The sequence below is a fragment of the Microcaecilia unicolor genome, chromosome 8, assembly GCF_901765095.1.
Source record: "Microcaecilia unicolor chromosome 8, aMicUni1.1, whole genome shotgun sequence".
Taxonomy (NCBI): Eukaryota; Metazoa; Chordata; class Amphibia; order Gymnophiona; family Siphonopidae; genus Microcaecilia; species Microcaecilia unicolor.
The window spans coordinates 245,297,934-245,310,764 of NC_044038.1; the positions used below are offsets into that span (position 1 = coordinate 245,297,934).

At 47.9% G+C, this 12,831-nt stretch overlaps 1 protein-coding gene across 1 annotated transcript in view; it reads left to right on the top strand.

The window, feature by feature from the left end:
* The window catches only part of RBL1 (RB transcriptional corepressor like 1), a 389,513-nt gene that overhangs the window by 360,261 nt on the left and 16,421 nt on the right, over positions 1-12,831 (top strand).

Consider the following 12,831-nt stretch of genomic DNA (forward strand, 5'->3'; position numbering starts at 1 on the left):
TTTCCCACATCTGGCAATGAATTCCAGAGTTTAATTAATTACACGTTGAGTGAAGAAATATTTTCTCCGGTTTGTTTTAAATTTACTGTATACTAGCTTCATTGCACGCCCACTAGTCCTATTATCTTTGGAAAGAGGAAACAAGTGATTCACATCTACCCATTCCACTACACTCAGTATTTTATAGACCTCTATCATATCTCGGCTGCATCTTCTCCAAGCTGAAGAGCCCTAATCGCTTTAGCCTTTCCTCATAGGGAAGTCATCTCATCCCCTTTATCATTTTTGTCGCCCTTCTCTGTACCTTTTCTAATTCTGCTATATCTTTTTTTTCAGATGAGGTGACCAGAATGGCACACAGTATTCAAGAGGTGCGGTTGCACCATGAAGTGATACAAGGGCATTATAATATTCTCATTCAATCTTACCTAATAATTCCCAGCATTCTATTTGCTTTTTTAGCTGCCACTGCACACTGAACAGAGGGTTTCAATGTATCAACGATGACACCTAGATCCTTTTCCTGGGCAGTGACTCATAGTGTGGAACTTTCCATCGCATAGCTGTAGTTTGGGTTCCTCTTTCCCAAATTTCAGTACTTTGCACTTGCTCACATTAAACATCGTCTGCTATTTGGATGCCCAGTCTCCCAGTATCGTAAGGTCCTCTTACAATTTTTCACATTGCTCCTGTGAAACTTTGAATAACTTTGTGTAATCAGCAAATTTAATTACCTCACTAGTACTCATCTCTAGATCATTTATAAATATGTTAAAAAGCAGTGGCCCCAACACAGACCTTTGGGGAACCCCATAGTTTACCCTTCTCCACTGAGAATACTGACCATTTAATCCTACTCTGTTTTCTGTCTTTTTAACCAGTGTTTAATCCACAATAGGACATCTCTTTAAGCAAGCCTACCCAAATGCCCCAACCTAATCTCGCCAACGTCCACCCCCAATTCTGTTCTGACTTAAATACCAACCTCCCATCCTTCTCTTTCCATCTCTTCTTAATTTTAAACCTCCTTACCCTTTCTCCCAAATTACACTATCCTATCCTGTCTACCCTCTTTTATCCTAGTCATATATTATCTAGATCAACTTCCATATCATCATGCTGATCAATCCATAGACTGGTGGGTTGTGTCCATCTACCAGCAGGTGGAGATAGAGAGCAAAGCTTTTGCCTCCCTATATGTGGTCATGTGCTGCCGGAAACTCCTCAGTATGTTCTCTATCTCAGCAGGTGGTGGTCACACACAGCAGCAGCTCTGGCTAGGTCTCCAAGCCTAATTTTTAGGTTTAGTTGAGTACCTGGGGTTGAGGGCTCTTCTTGAGCAAGTGCAAACCTGGTGGCGCCAGGTCCCTCCTTTTCTCCCCCCTCCCGCTGGCTCCGTTAAAAAAAAAATTTTTTTGGACATCCTTAAGGGCGTTTATTTCGACGTTTATTTAAACGTTTATTGCAGCTACTCACTGGGACACCAGGTCATTACAGCTCTGAGCGAGAAGCAGGTAATTTTTACCTTTTTATAGCGGGCAGGGGATTCCCCGATCGATCTCCACGTGGCCTATGGCGTCGGAGGGCGAGGGCGCGAAGAATCGCTCCCCGGACCGCGTGTGCGCTTCTAGAGGGGATGTGGGGGTTTGAAAGTCTGATTCGCCCTTGTTGGGTGTCAGTTTGGAGGCCGGTCAGTGTCCCGGGTCTTCCTCCGGTGCGCCATCTTGGCCGGCCACTCTGCTCGGACGGCTTCTTCTTGGGCCGCCCTTGAGCTGGGAGACGTTCATGCCATGGCCGCCCTTGATTTGGGCGACGGCAAAAAAGCGGCTAAAGTTAAGCGCCGTTCTTCCCGCGCGGCTCCTTCGCGGAGTGTCGCGCCGGACGCCATCTTGGATGCGCAGCATGTTTCTCCCCCGCTCTTGTGAGCGCCGGTTGAGGGTGCGTCTAGGGCTGTGGCCCAGACTGCTGAAATACACAGTCTGGGGGGTTTCTCCCCCGAGTTTATTTTGCTGCTGCATCAGGCCTTCCTTATGCAAAACGCTGCCCCTTCTCCCTTGTCCGACAAAGGGGTTGAGGCCCCCGGAAGTAAACGCCCTTGGGTGGATTCCCAGGGCTTAGAGGACTCTGTCTCCTCTGATGTAGATGAGGGCAGCGTATCTGAGTTCTCCCAACGGTCCTTTGGGGATTCCTTGGAGGAGACGGATTCCTTCTCGGATGGAGCGGATGACCCCTCTGCAGCGCGGATCTTTCGCTCAGAGGATTTGCCCAACCTGTTAGTGCAGGCCATGAGCATTTTGAAGATTTCCTCTCCAGAGGACGTCTCTCCCTCAGCCCCTGTTGGCTCCGCCATTATGCTGGGGACGAAGCGCCCGCCTAGAACCTTCCACGTGCATGATGCCATGCACACCTTAATTTCGGCTCAATGGGATGTCCCGGAAGCGAACCACAAAGTGGCTAGGGCTATGTCCCGCCTCTATCCTTTGCCTGAAAGTGAACGTGAGGCCTTTCTTTGGCCTACCGTGGATTCTTTAATCACTGCGGTGACTAAGAAAACGGCGTTGCCGGTGGAAGGTGGCACGGCCCTAAAGGACGCCCAAGACAGAAGATTGGAGGTGGCCTTAAGGTCGTCCTTCGAGGCGGCTGCCTTAAGTTTGCAGGCCTCAGTTTGCGGCTCCTATGTGGCCAGGGCGTGCCTGACGATTGTGCAGTGGGCTTCCCCCTCGGATCCTTCCTTGAGGGCTGATTGGCCGGCCCTGGAATCGGGCTTGGCTTATTTGGCAGACTTACTGTATGATGTCTTGAGAGCCTCGGCTAAAGGTATGGCTCAGACAATCTCTGCGCGGTGCTGGCTTTGGCTGAAACATTGGTCTGCTGACCACGCCTCTAAGTCCCGCCTGGCTAAGTTGCCTTTTAAAGGCAAGCTGCTCTTTGGGGTAGAGCTGGACAAAATTGTGACCGATCTCGGCACGTCTAAGGGCAAGAGGTTACCAGAGGTCAGGGCTCGGGCCAGTGCTCGCCCCGGTAACTCCAGAGGACGGTTTCAGGAAGCCCGTCGGTACCGCCCGGGCAAGTCGGGCTCCTCTGCCCCCTCTTCCTTCAAGAGGAACTTTTCCCCCAAGCAGCATTCCTTTCGCAGAGACCGCCGTCCCGGAGGTGCGCCCTCCGGTCCTCCCCCAGGGTCTCGTACCCAATGACGGGGTCCTGGTACATGGCCCAGTGCAGATTGGAGGACGCCTGTCCTCGTTTCTGGGCGAGTGAACCAGAGTAACTTCAGACGCTTGGGTGCTGGAAGTCATCAGAGACGGCTACAAGCTAGAGTACTCTCTCCCTGCAAGTCTCCGGTCAAAGCTGTGGCAGTGCAGCAGACCTTGGACAATCTGATCCGCCTGGGTGCGGTCGTTCCGGTGCCAGAAAGTCAGCTTGGCAAGGGACGTTACTCCATTTACTTTGTGGTACCAAAGAAAGGAGGTTCTGTACGGCCTATCCTCGACCTCAAAGGGGTCAATCGGGCCTTGAAAGTTCGGCACTTTCGCATGGAGACTCTCCGCTCTGTTATAGTGGCAGTGAAGGCAGGGGAGTTCCTGGCATCCTTGGACATCAAGGAAGCATACTTGCATATTCCCATCTGGCCTCCTCATCAACGCTTTCTGCGTTTTGCAGTCCTGGGCCGACACTTCCAGTTCAGAGCCCTCCCGTTCGGGTTGGCTACTGCTCCGCGGACCTTCTCCAAAGTAATGGTGGTCATCGCGGCCTTCCTGCGAAAGGAAGGAGTACAAGTCCATCCTTATCTGGACGACTGGTTGATCCGAGCCCCCTCTTACACAGAGTGCGGCAAAGCTGTGGACCGGGTGATTGCTCTTTTGAGCTCCCTGGGGTGGATCATCAACTGGGAGAAAAGCCAGCTGCGCCCGACTCAGTCCCTGAAGTATCTAGGAGTTCGATTCGACACCCAAGTGGGCAGAGTGTTCCTGCCGGACAATCGGATTGTCAAACTTCAGGCTCAGGTGGACCAGTTCCTAGTAGCCTCTCCGCTTCGGGCTTGGGACTATGTGCAGCTGTTGGGCTCTATGACGGCCACGATGGAAGTAGTGCCCTGGGCCAGGGCTCATATGAGACCACTACAACACTCTCTGCTGCAGCGCTGGACTCCGGTGTCGGAGGATTATGCTGTGCGCCTTCCCTTGGACCCAGCAGTGCGAAAGGCGCTGAGCTGGTGGCTGAAGACAGACAAGTTGTCTGCAGGGATGCCTCTTGTGACCCCGGAGTGGATTGTCGTCACGACGGATGCCTCTTTGACGGGCTGGGGAGCCCACTGCATGGGAAGGACAGCGCAGGGGCTCTGGTCTCCTGCAGAGGCAAAGTGGTCTATCAACCTCCTGGAACTCAGAGCCATTCGGTTGGCGCTTTTTGAGTTCCTCCCGGTACTGGCGTTGAAGCCAGTACGGGTCCTGTCGGACAATGCCACGGCTGTGGCCTATGTCAACCGCCAGGGAGGTACAAAGAGCGCCCCTCTAGCCAAGGAAGCCATGAATCTATGCCAGTGGGCGGAAGCGAACCTGGAACAGCTGTCAGCGGCCCACATTGCCGGAGTCATGAATGTCAAGGCGGACTTTCTCAGTCGCCACACCTTGGATCCCGGAGAGTGGCAGTTATTGGCTCAGGCGTTCTTGGACATCACGAAGCGCTGGGGCCAGCCGAGCCTAGATCTGATGGCGTCATCGGCCAATTGCCAAGTGCCGTGCTTTTTCAGCAGAGGACGGGACCCTCGATCTCTGGGAGTAGATGCTCTTCTCCAACAGTGGCCGACACAAGAGCTTCTCTATGTGTTCCCGCCCTGGCCCATGTTGGGCAGGGTACTAGACCGGGTGGCAAAGCATCCGGGCCGGATAATCCTGGTGGGTCCGGACTGGCCCAGACGTCCCTGGTATGCGGACTTGATCAGGCTCTCAGTGGACGACCCTCTGCGGCTGCCAGTGGAGCAGGGCCTGTTGCATCAGGGTCCCGTGGTGATGGAGGATCCCTCCCCCTTTGGTCTTACGGCCTGGCTATTGAGCGGCAGCGTCTGAGGAAGAAGGGCTTCTCAGACAAGGTCATCGCCACTATGCTGAGAGCGAGGAAGCGCTCTACTTCTACTGCTTACGCCTGGGTTTGGCGTACCTTTGCAGCGTGGTGTGAAGCAGGCTCACTTTCTCCCTTCACTGCTCCAATTTCTTCAGTGCTGGCGTTCCTGCAAGAAGGTCTGGAGAAAGGCCTGTAGCTCAGTTCCCTTAAAGTCCAGGTAGCGGCTCTGGCTTGCTTCAGGGGCCGCCTGAAGGGTGCTTCCCTGGCTTCGCAGCCAGATGTGGTACGTTTTCTCAAGGGAGTTAATCACCTGCGCCCTCCTCTGCGCTCAGTGGTGCCTGCGTGGAATCTCAACCTGGTGCTAAGAGCCTTGCAGAAGCCGCCTTTTGAACCCTTGTCGAGGGCATCTCTGAAAGACCTGACGTTGAAAGCAGTCTTTTTGGTGGCTATCACTTCAGCCAGAAGAGTTTCCGAGCTCCAGGCACTCTCATGTCGAGAGCCTTTTCTGCAGTTCACTGAGGCAGGAGTGACTATTCGCACAGTGCCTTTCTTCCTGCCCAAGATTGTTTCTCGCTTCCATGTGAATCAGCAGCTCTGTCTCCCTTCCTTTCGTAGGGAGACTACCCAGAGGAATACTCTGCTCTCAAATATCTGGAGGTGAGACGAGTCATCATCAGATACTTGGAAGTGACCAATGATTTCCGGAAATCGGATCATCTGTTTGTCCTGTTTGCAGGTCCTCGTAAGGGTCTGCAGGCTGCTAAGCCTACAGTGGCAAGATGGGTCAAGGAAGCCGTTGCAGTGGCTTATGTGGCCGCGGGGAAGGTGCCGCCTATCCAGCTGAAGGCTCACTCCACTAGAGCTCAGGCGGCCTCGATGGCAGAGGCCGGGTCCGTCTCCTTGGAAGAGATTTGCAAAGCGGCAACTTGGGCATCGGCCCATACCTTCTCCAGGCATTACCGCTTGACTGTGGCTGCTCGGGCGGAGGCCCGGTTTGGAGCTTCAGTGTTGCGGTCAGGGATTTCTATGTCCCGCCCTGGGTGAGTACTGCTTCGGTACATCCCACCAGTCTATGGATTGATCAGCATGATGATATAGAAGGTAAAATTATGTATCATACCTGATAATTTTCTTTCCATTAATCATAGCTGATCAATCCATAGCCCCTCCCAGATATCTGTACTGTTTATATTCTGGTTGCATTTCAGGTTCAAGTTTAGTCTTCAGTTCCTGTTCAGGAGGACTTCGTGTTCAAGTTTTTTCAATTGGATTCTTCAAGAGTTGAGACGAGTTTGTGTTACAGTGAGCTGCTGCATTCCTCTCCCCTCCGTTTTACGGGGCTGGATTGAGACATAAATTCTGCCGGCGCTCCCTCCCGCTTCGTGCGGCTGTAGGGCAGCTTTGTACCCCTCCCGCTTCGGCGGTGTTAGGGTCAGTCAGCTCCTCCCGTGGTTGCGGTTGCAGGATAAGCCAGATCCCCCCGCATCGGCGGGGTGGTGTCCCTCCCCCGCTCCGCGGGGATGAGCTGGACGGATTCCCCTCCCCCACTTGTGTGGGGATGAGCTGGGTTAATTCCCCTCCCCCGTTTCGGCGGTGGTGAGCTGGGCAGAGTGTCCCTTTGTGGGTGTAATTCTCTAAGTGCTGAGTCTTGCGGATGGAGCTTTGATATCGACATACTGAGGAGTTTCCGGCAGCACATGACCACATATAGGGAGGCAAAAGCTTTGCTCTCTATCTCCACCTGATGGTAGATGGACACAACCCACCAGTCTATGGATTGATCAGCTATGATTAATGGAAAGAAAATTATCAGGTATGATACATAATTTTACCTTATCATACACTACTAAGCCCAACTTTACATTGTTTTCTACTGTTTTATTAAAATTCTATTAACTTTGTATTTCAAATTACTGTGTAAGCAGCATTGAGCCTGCATTATGTGGGAAAGCGCGGGGTACAAATGTAATAATAATAATCCCTTGACATTCTAATTACCTCAGGAGTCTTTTAAATGTTAAATTTATTTATTTATTGCATTTGTATCCCACATTTTCCCACCTCTTTGCAGGCTCAATGTGGCTTACAATACATCATGGATAGTGGAAATGAGAAAGGAGTAGACATTTGGTGTTACGGAAGGATTTTGGGATGCATGATAATGGAATACATGATAGTAATATAACAGGAGGCATTATTAAACATTTCTGGATATAAATGGGATTTTCACATGTTTTGGTCTTTGTGGTATATCTTGTCGAAGAGATGGGTCTTTAGTAGTTTACGCAAGTTGGTCAGTTCAATGCCTTTTAGAAATCCAGATACACTGTATCGACCGGCTCACCTTTATCCACGTTTATTCACCCCATCAAAGAAATGTATTAGATTGCTGTGGCAAGATTTCTCATGACTAAATCCATGTTGCTTTGTCTCATTAATCCATGCTTATGTATATGCTCTGTAATCTTGTTCTTTATAATGGTCTCTACCATTTTGCCCGGCACCAACATGAGGTTTACCAGTCTATAATTTCCCAGATCACCTCTGGAACCCTTTTTAAAAATTGGCATTACCTTGGCCACCCTCCAATCTTTTGGTACCATGCTTGATTGTAAAGATAAATTACATATTATTAACAATAGCTCTGCAAGTTAATTTTGCAATTCTATCCATACTCTGGGATGTTTACCATTTGATCCAGGCGACTTGCTATTCGTCAGTTCGTCAAATTGCCCCATTACATCTTCCAGGTTTATAGAGAAACAAACAGATCTCTGACTTATCAGTACTGAATACCATTTTGGGCACTGTTATCTCGCCCACATCTTCCTTGGTGTGAAAACCAACGTAAAGAATTAATTTAATCTGTCCGCTATGGCCTTGTCTTCCCTTAGTGCCCCTTTTACCCACTCATCTAGTGGTTCAACTGATTCTTTCATTTTGATACAGAAAGTGAAAGTGCCTTGGTGCTTTGTAGCTTTTACTACATGAGACGTGGGGACCCCTGACGCAGGTGCTAGTCACCGAAACACGGCCCGTGTCGGGTCTTTTTGTCAAGGCTCATTCATTAAAGAACTGTGTTCCATTTTTAAAGGCCCGTGGTGCTGTTTTTTTTGTTTCAACTGATTCTTTCACCAGCTTCTTGCTTCTAGTATATCTAAAAAAAAGTTTTTAATATGTGTTTTTGCCTCCAGTGTTGTTTTCTTTTCAAAGTGTTCTCTCTCTCTCTCTCTCTCTCTCTCTCTCTCTCTCTCTCTCTCTCTCTCTCTCCCTCCCTTCCTTATCAGTGATTTGCATTTGACTTGCCATTCCTTATGCAGTTTCCTATTATTTTTAGTTGGATCCTTCTTTCATTTTCTGAAAGATTTTCGTTTCTGTGTAATAGCTTCCTTCACCTCACTTTTTAACCATGCCAGCTGTTGTTTGGCTTGCCTTCCTCCTTTTTTAATACATGGAATATATGTGATCTGGGCTTCCAGAATGGTATTGTTGAATAGCTTACAAGCCTGATGTAAATTTTTGACCTTTGCAGCTGCTCCTCTAAGTTTGTTTTGTTTTGTTTACACCATTCTCATTTTATCATAGTCACCTCTTTGAAAGTTAATGCTAACATATTGGATTTCCTGTATGTACTTACTCCAGAGGTTATGTCAAATCTAATCATTTTATGATCACTGTTATCAAGTGGCCCCAGCACCATTACCTCCTACACCAGATTATGTGCTCTACTAAGGAGTAGGTCTAGAATTGTTCCCCATTTTGTTGGTTCCTGAATCAGCTGCTCCATAAACAATCCTTGATTTCATCAAGGAATTTTACCTCCCTTACATTACCTGATGTTACATTTACGGAGTCAATATCGGGGTAATTGGAAATGTTCCCCAGTTTGTTAGCCTCACTAATTTCTGCTAACAGTTCTGCATCTGTCAGTTCATCCTGGCCAGGGGAACAGTAGTGCACTCCTATCACTATCCTTTACCCCTTTACACATGGAATTTCTATCTATAGGGATTCCAAGATGTGTTTTATGTCCTGCAGAACTTTTAGTCTATTCTTTTCAAGGCCCTCCTTAATGTGTAATGCTAATCCTCCACCAATTCGATCCACCCTATCACTGTGTTATAATTTGTACCCTGGTATGACATTGTCCCGTTGTATATCTTCCTTCCACCAAGTCTCATAGATGCTTATTATATCTATCTTTTCATTTAGTGCAGTATTTTCTAACTCTCCCATCTTATTTCTTAGGCTTCTGGCATTTGTATATAGACATTTCAAACAATGTTACAACTTGTTCAGCTGTTGACGGTGTATTTTCAAAGCACTTAACGTTACATAGAAACTTATGAACTTTATAAGTCTAAGTGCTTTGAAAATGAGCCCCTTGGTCTACTATGGTCTCTATTATAACCTCACTATCAGGATGCCCTATCTTCCCTGTTTTGGTGATATCTTTTACAGATATCTTGTTCTGAACCATGTGTTTTTGAGCACCTGTCAGCCTTACTCCAGTTTGTAGTTTAAAGCTTCTTTCTCCTCTGCATCGTCATCTGTGGTTCAGGTAGATCTCCACATCTTCAATAAAGACCGAGGCAAAGAATTCATTCAGCCTCTCTACTATGGCCCTGTCCTCCCTGAGTGCCCCTCTTACACCTACACCTTGATGATCTAACAGTTCCATGGATTCTTTCCAGGCTTTCTGCTACTACTACTACTACTTAGCATTTCTATAGCGCTGCCAGGCTTTCTGCCCCTAATATACCTGAAAAGTTGTTACTATGAGTTTTTGCCGCCAAGGCAAACATCTAATAAGCATGCATTAGAACATTCAAATAATATAGATATGATTCTAATGCTAATACAGCTTATCGTATAGCCAAGGTGCCAAGTGCAGATATAGGTGGGGACAAGTTGGGTGGTACAGAGTCAGTTAGGAAAAACAGAAGGGTGGCTTAACTCAAGGCAAGTTCTTTGTACAGTTAAACAAGATATAAGGAACTGGTCAAAGTTACAGTGTGTGTAACAATCTAGTCTAGGTGCAGAGTGGTGTATAGTCAACCTATGTATTAAAGTTTTGGGAGAAGAGCTAGGTTTTCACCTACTTCCTGAGGTAGAGGTAGTTAGACAGTAACCCCTCTGGGAATAAATTCCAGAGCATGGAGGCTACTCCTGAGAGTTACCAGAGGATGCCCAAGTATGTCTTGTGGTATGCCATTGAAAGCTTCATTAGGCGTGCATTAGCACCTAATGCAGCTTAGTAAAAGGACCTCTATGCTGTCAAGATAACCATGCCACAGAGAAGGCTACCAAGTGTGTCTGCATTATCCTGATGTCCACGAAGAACACCTGTTACCTACTGTACACCACACCACCTTGGGTGAATCTCCTTATAAAAGCAGTTAAAGCAAACTTATTTATTGGCGAAAATTAAGTTTTTAACCTATTCTACCTTTCTTCTTTAGCTCAAAATGTAACAAGGGTTAGCACAGACATACTTAATAATTCTGTCTTAGAGGTGAAGATTCAAGAATTGGTACATGGATGTACAGCCTTTCACCTGTAGGGCTTAATAAATTCCAATAAATAAATAAAAATAGTACAAGGGATTGTCAGAGTTTGCAGAACTTTTACGCTCTAGAAACTGCTAGGTACTGCCAAGTGACCAGGAATGGCCAGCATTGGAGACAAAATGCTAGAATTGATTTACTTTTGGTCTAATCCAGTATGGTACTTCTTATATTCTTATTCTTTTTTGGCTCAAACCATATTTAACATATATTCCTCATCGACCCTCCAGACCGGTCAGACGCTTGGGTTATGCACCATACTAGCAGAGGGAGACTGAGAACACTAAAACTTAATGCAGTATAAGCTACCTGCCAACCCCCAAGCAGCCAGTAATTCTCAGTCTCCATCAGAGGGTAGACGTGCAGCCTGAGCAGTCAGTCTGGTCTGGTAGGCTTAGAAGTGGTTCTTTTAGGCTTTTCTGTTCTAATTTGCACCCTGTACTTAGTTTCTGTGTGCTTTGGGGAAGTGGGTCCGGTGTGGGCTCCCTGTTTCCCTGGGGTGTCACACCCGGTGTCGGGTCTCCTCCCCCTGCCTGATCTCTTCTGAGCAGTCAGCCCTGTGCCTCGGTTCCTGTATGGTAGCAGGAACCTTGAGAGCCATAGCCCTTCTCAGCTAGCAGCAACTGGGCTGGGAGGTTAAAGTTGTGAAAAAAAAAAAAAGATAAGAGAACCAGGAACGCTTGGTTTCTTTCTTTTGGGGCTGACTAGGAGCACTACAAGGCGTTTGTGTGAGAGAGTGAATGGGGATTCGGCTGCCTGTTCGGTTGCTTACCTCCTTTTCCCTTGTATGATGTCGGCGGGAAAACCTTCTCGTTGCTGCTTCTGTGTGCGCCGAGGTGTAGACACGCCGGGGGCGCAGTGCAGGCTCTGCAGGGAGCCAAAAGCCGTCTCTCTCTTTGCCTTCAGTGTTTATCCCGCGGAGATTTCTGGGATCGGGTCCGGTTACTGCCACATTGCATTCGGAGTGCGGTAGCGGTTCCAATGTTTGGCGGGAGCCATCTTGGATTCCTCCAGCGTAGCGAATTCTCCTTTACCAGTGCAGGATGGTTCAGGGCTGAACTTAGGAGGACCTTCTGAGTGCGCAGGGGGTATGGGTTTTCCTCCTGAATTTGTATAGTCAATGTTCCAGGCGTGGAAGTCTGGTTCTCAGCAGGTAGATAATCAGAAAGGAGTAGGTCCCTCACTTCCTAAACGCCCTCATTTTGAGGGGTCCGAAGACTCTGAATTATTGTCATTTCAGCATTTGGAGGACGAGGGCAGTGATTTTGGGGATAGAGAGGCACTTAGGCACAGTAATTCTGGTAGCTCCCAATTGGCCTCATCGTCCGTGGTACGGAGACCTAGTGCGTCTAGTGGTTCAGGGTCCGCTGTTTCTGGAAGAGTTGGTCCACTTCCTTCACTTATATTCGCATGTGGAGAATTTTTGAGAATTGGTGTCAGGAGCATTCTATTCTCCTTGGCGTGTTTCTGTTCCGGAGGTGTTAGAAATTTTTGCAAGATGGGTTGGATAGAGGTTTAGCTCTTCCTCGTTGAAGTACAGGTGGCAGCTTTGGCTTGTTTTCGAGGAAAGATACAGGGGTTATCCTTAGCCTCTTCTCCGGACGTAGTTTGTTTTTTGAAAGAAGTAAAGATCATTCGTCCACCGCGGCATCAGCTAGTTCCTCCGTGGGATTTGAATCTCATAATGGAGGTGTTGGTCAGTCCTCCGTTTGAGCCTTTGGTTTCTAGTACTTTTAAGGATCTCACTCTGAAGACTGTGTTTTTAGTGGCAATTGCTTCGGCTCGGCGGATTTCGGAGCTGCAGGCCTTGTCTTGTTGTGCTCCTTTTTTGACTTTTTCTAAGGAAAAGATGTCTCTAAAGCCTGTCCCATCTTTTTTGCCCAAGGTGGTTTCCTCCTTTCATGTAGAGGAGTGTGGTAGCCGTGTTAGTCCACTCTTAAGGTTATCAATAGAAATCAAACAAAATAAAACATGGAAAAGAAAATAAGATACCTTTTTTATTGGACATAACTTAATACATTTCTTGATTAGCTTTCGAAGGTTGCCCTTTTCCGATCTGAGGAAGAAGGGCAACCTTCGAAAGCTAATCAAGAAATGTATTAAGTTATGTCCAATAAAAAAGGTATCATCTTATCTCCTTTCATGTGAATCAGGACATTTCTCTGCCGGTTTTGGGCGATAGGTCGGGGAATTCGTCTCAACG